Source organism: Pelodiscus sinensis, chromosome 9 (assembly GCF_052426305.1).
Source record: "Pelodiscus sinensis isolate ZL-2025 chromosome 9, ASM5242630v1, whole genome shotgun sequence".
NCBI lineage: Eukaryota > Metazoa > Chordata > Testudines > Trionychidae > Pelodiscus > Pelodiscus sinensis.
The window spans coordinates 23,316,291-23,325,022 of NC_143060.1; positions in this window are offsets into that span (position 1 = coordinate 23,316,291).

Genomic DNA, 8,732 nt, shown 5'->3' on the forward strand with positions numbered 1-8,732 from the left:
TGTTATTTGTCCTAGTTTCCATTTTTTATATGACTCCTTTTTTATTTTGAGATCATGCAAGATCTCCTTGTTAAGCCAAGCTGGTCTTTTGCCATATTTTCTATCTTTCCTACACAGCGGAATTGTTTGCTTTTGGGCCCTTAACAACGTCCCTTTGAAATACTTCCAACTCTCCTCAGTTGTTTTTCCCTTCAGTCTTGCTTCCCATGGGACCTTACCTACAAGTTCTCTGAGCTTATCAAAATCTGCCTTCCTGAAATCCATTACCTCAATTGTGTTGGTCTCCCTTCTACCTTTCCTTAAGATCATGAACTCTATTATTGCATGATCACTGTCCCCTATACTGTCTTCCACTTTCAAGTTCTCAACTAGTTCCTCCCTATTTGTTAAAACCAAATCCAGAACAGCTTCTCCTCTGGTAGCTTTTTCAACCTTCTGAAACAGAAAGTTGTCTCCAATGCAGTCCAGAAACTTATTGGATAGCCTGTGCCCCACTGTGTTAGTTTCCCAACATATGTCTGGATAGTTGAAGTCCCCCATCACCACCAAATCTTGGGCTTTGGATAGTTTTGTTAATTGTTTAAAAAAGGCCTCATCCACCTCTTCCACCTGGCTAGGTGGCCTATAGTAGACTCCTAGCATGATATCACCCTCGTTTTTTACCCCTTTTAGCTTAACCCAGAGACTCTCTACACAGCTATCTCCTACGTTCATCTCCACTTCAGTCCAAGTGTGTACATTTTTAATATACAAGGCAACCCCTCCTCCCTTTTTTCCCTGTCTGTCCTTCCTGAGCAAGCCGTACCCTTCCATACCAACATTCCAATCGTGCGTCCCTCTGGGCAGTTGCAAAAGTTGGAGAGGGGATGGAAGGCAGATCCAAGATCAATGAGCCCTGGGAAGTAGGCCCATTGAAAGGAGACTGGACCTGTGGATGCTTTGCGGGTCAGCAGCAAGGGCCTGCTTTGGGAAACCCCCTCTTTGGAGGTAAATGTGGCAGCATTGAGACACCGCCCAGAAGCAGGTGCCACAGACACTAACTGCAGATTCATGGAACGGCTCTCATAGATCTTGCACATGCATAAGATGATAGATCTGCAGGGGGAGGGAGGAGCAGTGGCGTAGTGAGGGGGCCAAAGGGGTCAGTTGCCTCAGGAGAAAAATAACATAAAATGTAGCTAAAAATAGATGTCACACGTTTTTAAAAGGAATACCATATCTCTTGCCTTTTGTCTATTTTTGTCTCTTTAGGCCCCCAGTTAAAATTTTCAAAAGCACTCGAGTGACTAAAGTCATTTTTGAAAATTGGACTTGGAAATCTAAGCTCAGATTTTCAAAGGTAATTAAGCTCCTAAAGAGACAGTTGCCAACTCAGATCTTCAAAGATACCTATCTGATCTTCACACACCTTTGAAAAACTGGTCGTAAGTGTCCTAGTCAGTTCTGAACGTGAGATGTAGGAGCCCAGTCCCAATTCCTTCAGGCTTTTTTTTTTATTTGAACATTTATCTACACTAATTCCCCTCCTCTTTCACTATCCAATAAATGCATGGATCAAAATTATAGGTGCTTTGTGAATATGCTGACTTGAGAGTGGAAAGATTTCATATTGTCATGTATGATTCCTGGTAACCCATCTCAAATATGAAAAACTAGGTTGATACCTGTTCATATCAGGAGCTGTTGAATTCAGTTCACCATTTGCAGTAGCTCATTAGGATGTTTAGTGGAAAAGATATTGCTTTTTTTATTATTATTTATACTGTGGGCAAAGCATGGGCTCACAAGAATTCCAACATTGTTTTAGCATGAGTTTCAAAACATTTGGGCTATGTCTACACTCACGGCTTCTTGCATGAGTAATATGCAAATGAGGCTAAGCATGGAATATTGCTGAGCCTCATTTGCATACCTAATGAGCCACCATTTTTTTCAGAAGAGGCTCTTGCACACTGCTCCTTCTTGCACATGAAAAACCCTCTTGTGCAATGCCATTACACCTATTACTTGACAGGAAGAATGGCATTGTGTGACCGTATAACCTCAGTGTGTGTGTCTGTGTGTGTGCGTGCGCATGCATGTGCATGTCACTGTACCCCCTCCGACTGTCACAGCAAATCACCAAGGTGCCTTTTATTTGTAGGGGAGGGAGGGAGAAGAGAGGGAAAGTACCTAGACAGAAATGTACAGGGCTATTGGTGCCAGCTGGCTGGAAAATGTCACGTTCAGCCACCATTCAACCAGCTACTGTTTTACGCTGAATCGAGGCTGACGAACCTTGCTTCTACAGGGCCACCGACCCACAGAAAAAGGCACTCACGGGTCACACACAAGTGAAAAGCAAGGTCTGATCCAAACCTATGCCGCTCTTTTGGGTTTCGGATTAGACGCTGTGATGTGTGGTTCTCCCCGTAAATCTGCCCTCCCATCCCCTGGTGCTGGCACGTGGCTACGATTGGATCCACCTCCCATTGTCAGTGTATTTCTGGGGGCCTCAGAGTTGAGCACAGACTTCCCAGGTCCAGAAAAATAGGCACTCCCCCATTCTTCCCTGCTCCGACCCCCTGGCTGATGCTCCTTCCTGGGTATGGGGCTTTCCCCACTCCACCCACCTAGCACACCTTCCAGGGACCTGGGTCGAGGTGCTGGGGTTTGTAGGCCCCGTTCTGCTGTCATGGAGCAAGCCCCACACACAGCTCCCAGGCTATGTCTAGACTGCAGGCTTCTTTCAGAAGAAGCTTTTCTGGAAGAGATCTTCTGGGAAAACTTGTTTCGAAAGAGAGCATCCACACAGCAAAAGCACATAGAAAACGTGATCTGCTTTTTCCAAAGATAGCATCCACATTGATTGGAAACTATCTCACATTTAAGTTGCGATTATTATGGATAGAGTGGCTGCCAGGGCACCTGTGCTTTTTCCAGGAGGCCTCTTCTTTTGAAAAAAACAAACCCTCTTCCCCATCCACACATGCCTTTTTCTGAAAGAGTTCTTTCAGAAAAAGGCTTCTTCCTCATAGAAAGAGGTTTACCACTGTCGGAAAAACCCCTGTGTTCTTTTGATTTTTTGTCAAAAAAACCCAAATTGCAATGTGGATGTAAGTGTAGACATACCTCCTGGTAGAGCGCCAGATCAGCAGAATGGGACAAGCCTCCAACCCCAGTCCTTGACCTGAGCGCTGATGGGCGAAGAAAACCTCCCACACTGTTCTGTGGGCCAGATGAAATTATATTCTAGCTCAGTGTTTCTCAACCTTTTTTTTTAATAAAGGACCCCTTCTTCAAAACAAAAAAAACCCTCAGTCTGCCCGCTCTAACATAATGTCCCTCTCCTCCCCTCCTGCAGAGCCAGGCACTCCTAGTCCCCCCGATCTAACCCAGTGCCCTTCCCCTCCCCAGAGCCAGGCACCAGATATATGGTAACCCTACCTTTGAAGTGCTTGCTCCCACCGCCTGGTCCTGCCTTGGTGGTTTGTTTACAGCCTCCCTAAGGGTGTACCTGGCGGCCATAGCGGCCTTCCATGTCGGGGGGGGGGGGGGAGTGGCCAAGGTCTATCTTTGTCAATCCCTTGGTTAAAAGGTTTCTAAAGGGAGTCGACAGGATGATGCCATATGAGAGGCCTCCGGTACCGGCTTGGGACCTTAACCTGGTCCTGACTGCCCTTATGAAGCCCCCGTTCGAGCCCCTGGCTTCATGCTCTTTGATACAGCTGTCCTATAAGGTAGCTTTCCTCGTGGCCATTACCTCGGCCAGGCGGGAGTCAGAGCTTAGGGCTCTCACCTCAGAACCACCTTACACGGTGTTTTTTAAAGATAAGGTGAGGTTGCATCCACACCCGGGGTTTCTTCCCAAGGTGGTCTCACACTTCCACATGTCCCAAGATATTTACCTGCCAGTGTTTTACCCCAAGCCACACGCGTCGCCCAGGGAACAGGCTCTGCACTGCCTGGACGTTAGGAGGGCGTTGGCTTTTTATATAGATAGGACATGAGAGTTTCGTAAGTCAACTCAATTGTTTATTTCAGTGGCGGAAAGGATGTGTGGTCAGCCAGTCTCGGCGCAGCGTATATCCTCGTGGATTACTTCCTGCATTCGACTGTGCTACGAGGGCACGGGTAGACCACCGCCGCGCATAACAGCACATTCCACTAGAGCCCAGGCAACGTCGGCGGTGTTCCTGGCCTGTGTGCCGATCTTGGAGATCTGCAGGGCAGCAACCTGGTCATTGGTGCACACCTTTGCAGAGCATTATGCAATCACGCAGCTGGCCAGGGAGGATGCTGCCGTCACCTTCCAACCCCGCCTCCGGAGGGGGGACACGGCTAGGGACTCACCTAATCAGAATGGACATGAGCAAGCACTCGAAGAAGAGGTTACTTACCTCATAACTGTAGTTCTTCGAGATGTGTTGCTCATGTCTATTCTGCATCCCACCCACCTCCCCGTGTCGGAAGGAGCCGGCAAGAAGGAACTGAGGGGTGGGAGGGCCAGCAGGGGTATATATGCACCGGTATACCAGCGCCACTCCAGGGGGCTCCCTGCTGGCCCTATGGATACTGCTAAGGGAAAAAAGCTCCGGAATCCGTGCACGTGGTGCACGTACACCTAATCAGAATGGACATGAGCAAGCACTCGAACTGCCCTGGGTCTCACCAGAGCCGCCACAGCCATATACTTTTCCCACCAATGTTAGGGCACGTGTGCAGAGCAGCTGTTAACGTCTGGGCGCACGGCTCCAAACATTCAGTTTGACAGGCACATGCCACCATCCCCTCCCTGATTCCTTTTGCAGGGCAAAATCTCAATTTTTTTTTGCCAAATTTCACTTGTGTTAACATACCCCCCAGAATTCTCTCATGTACCCCTAAGGGAATGCGTACTACCAGTTGAGAAACACTGCTTTAGCTAAATGATTTAAAAAGATATATTAAAGATATATGTAGTGGGGAGAGGGGAGAGGGTAGAGCTGCTCCCAGCTGGCAGTTAACTGTTAGTAAGGATCACCCAACTACCCATTAACATCCCTAATCCAAATCATTAGGCCAGGGGTAGGAACCATTTTTTGATGCACAGAAAAGGAGCGCACACAAGAAAGAAGCAAAAAACAAACTTCTCACTGATGTGGTCCCCCCAACTGAGGAGAAAGACCCCCCCCACACACACACATTCCCCTCATGCACCAGTGCCTAGGGGGGCCCAGGCTAGTAGCTTCTGTGCGCTCCAACCCTGGGGAGGTCTGCAGAGGGGGTTGCTGGAGTGCCATCTAAGGCTCTCTAATGCTAGGTGGAGAGCCCTGAGCCTCAGGGTCTGGATCCAGGCAAGCTGGGGGCCACATCCAGCTCCTGGGTCTTAGGCTTCACACCCCTACATTAGGCAGCTTTGAACATCTCAGCCAAATTGCACACACATCACTGCACACATGAGAGTATCTAACTTATATGGTCCTGATCACCACCACTCCCTCCATTTGTGTGAGATAAGAGCCTAACTACCTTTGAAGAACTGGGCATAATTTCTATTGACACCCATAGGAATTAGGAGCCTCAATGTATGTGATTTGGGTCTTGTCCTCAGGCAATCTTCTCTTGTACAGATAGGATATTGTGGATGAGAGAAACTAAATGACTAGCTCAAAGACACAGGGGCTACGTCTAGACTGGCATGATTTTCCGGAAATGCTTTTAACGGAAAAGTTTTCCGTTAAAAGCATTTTCGGAACAGAGCGTCTAGATTGGCACGGACCCTTTTCTGCAAAAGCACTTTTTGCGGAAAAGCGTCCATGGCCAATCTAGACGCGCTTTTCCGCAAAAAAGCCACGATCGCCATTTTCGCGATCAGGGCTTTTTGCAGAAAACAAATCTCAGCTGTCTACACTGGCCCTTTTGTGCAAAAGTATTGCACAAAAGGGACTTTTGCCCGAATGGGAGCAGCATAGTATTTCCGCAAAAAGCACTGATTTCTTACAGTAGGAAGTCAGTGCTTTTGCGGAAATTCAAGCAGCCAGTGTAGACAGCTGGCAAGTTTTTCCGGAAAAGCGGCTGATTTTCCCAGAAAAACTGGCCAGTCTAGACACAGCCAGGAAGTTTGTGGTATAGCAGGGTCTTGAACCTAGGTTCCCCACAGGATAGCTTGCGTTCTAATTACTGAACTACCTGTCCTGTTGTATTAATGTCATTTTACAAGTGAGAAAACAGTTCAGAGAAGTTTGGGAACTGGCCTAAGAGTGCAAACATGTCTGCTACAGCAATAAGATTACTGACAGAATTGAAATTCACTTGATTTTTTTCATTGTTGTCACTGAGGTATGTACAAAAGATAGAAAACAGCCTAAATGGAGAGCATTAAATTAGCTCAACCACCTACCAGTCAATCCCCAGGGTTCTTAGAATCATCCTCAGAATGAAAGTGGTAGGGGTTTGGTCATCAACACTTAGTTCTGCTACTTGGCCAAACTTTTAGGTATAGAGTATTCCATGATACCATTCTGTTGAATGTTTGTTTGCACAGTGATACTGCAAATCCTACTGCCCTGTGAAAATACAGCAGCAATTGTGCATGAGCTAATAGAAGCCTAAGGTGGGAAAATGCACATGACTGTACCATAATTCAGATTCTAAGATAGGAGTGACTGTTCTGATCCGCCTACTGCCAAGTCTGACCTGCTTCATGACCTAGGCCATAATGACCCCCCTTTTCCTTTCTGAAGTTCTCACTCCCTGCCAGCTTTGTTTCTACTGGGTTCAAATGTTGATTGCTTTTTTATTTTACCTTGTTGCCAAATAAATACAGGGAAATGCATTTATCTGAAACAATAGCACCATCCAGTGACATATTGTGTTAATTACTCAGTCTTACTCACTCATACAGTATTTCATATCTTCAGGTACCAGCTGATATTCAGCTGGAAGCAAAATTATTTCCATAAGAAATATACTAAATGTTAATTTTTCATACATGTTATTTGTGCTTAATAGATTTATATGCATATGGATATTGAGCTCTACCACAATTTTTAATGGAATGGCTATTTTATGCACATTAACCAATCTAACAAGTATAGTTAGAATATCAAGTTTCCTGGGGGTTTTATCTTTACACACAAATGTCTACTGTATCTGAAATAGAGGTGTTTTCAACTTTAGCTGTCCTGGCATTGGCCTGGATGGAAGAAAAAGGGCTGCTGTTTGAATTGGTAATACAATAGGGATTATTTTGCTAAACCAATCACTCTGTGCAGTTTGAGTACAAGGGCTTATTTACACTTGGAAATTTACTGAAATAAGGATGTCCATCTGGGAGCTTATACTGAAATATCACAAATTTTAATAGTGGTGGGGATTTGACTCAACGGTTCTAAATCAAAATGTGAGCCAGATTTCCATATTTATTAAACTCTGGTACATGTGGTTCATTATAAAATACTAGGTAGTAAATGTCCTGAGCTTTTCTTAGGTGACCTTAACGTTCACAAAAAAAAAGCACTGGAGACTGGAACCAAAGAGATTGCAGTGCTCTGTGTAAATGTCCTCAGCTATATTACTTTTGCCTCAACCTTCCTTTGGATGGATCACCTGTATTTTGCCTCCTTACCTATTTAGTTCTTTGCCATTGTACTGAGACTGTCAGTAAGCTTGGTTATCAACATGGCAGTTTTCAAATGAGGATGCTTGCTCCTTAGCAACTGGACTGCCTTTTCCCAAGAGCTCTTTCAGAAAAGACATTCTTCCTTGTAGAATGAGGTTTACTAATGTCAGGAAAACCTGTTTTGATTTTTTTCCTCAAAAGAACGCAATAGCAGTGTGGATGTAAGTGAAGTTTTTTCAGAAAAACAGCCATTTAAAAAAAAAACCCCACCAGTCCCCCCCCCCCCTGCAGTCTAGATGCACCCTCTTATAAGACAACAAATCAACCAGAAATGTCAGTTACTTCCACTTTCCCTGACTTGGGCTAGATTCATATGGTTATTGAAAGGCACAAAAACCTGTGCCCTAGTGCCAGTCCCTGAGATACTTTGCTTTCACCCTCTCTTGCAAGGGCTCTTTTCTCCCAGACTTCCAACAATTTTCCTCACGCCACACCAGCTATTTTGCTGTTCTCAGTTACTCTTGTGATGTCCGATTAAAAAAAAAGGGAACATTACAAAGAAATAGAAAATACTGGATGTGTGAATACATCCAAGTTGCAAGATGATACATCCCAGCCCATCCTCTTCAGCTGAGCAACAATGCAATAGGGATGCCTGAGTCAGACCTCACATTTAATTTTGTTGTGAATCACCTATTGTTAACATGTTAAAAATATACCTGAGAGAACACATTCTCCCCTCTCTCTCATTAGCACTCTACTAGAAAAGCAATAGAACGAGTCACTCTCTTGTTCTCAAGAATAAGGTCTTGCACCAATTCTGAAGACCCAAAATGAGAAAATGATTGCAAGTTTGCTTAGGACTGCTAGGCAATTCAGCTGATCTTTAAAAAAAAGTTACTTTTAATCTGTTACATTCATGGTCTGCATTTTCCATTTCCACTCAATTTGGATAATGAAACTAGGGTATGTCTACACTAGCTCGTTAATTCAAGTTAGGTAGGCAAATCAGGCAACCGGAGTTGCAAACGAAGCCCGGGATTTAAATATCCCGGGCTTTATTTGCATGTTCCCGTCTGGTCGCCATTTTGAAATTTCACTAGCCTGAAGTAACTGCCACACGGCTACATGCGGCAGTGAAATGGTAATT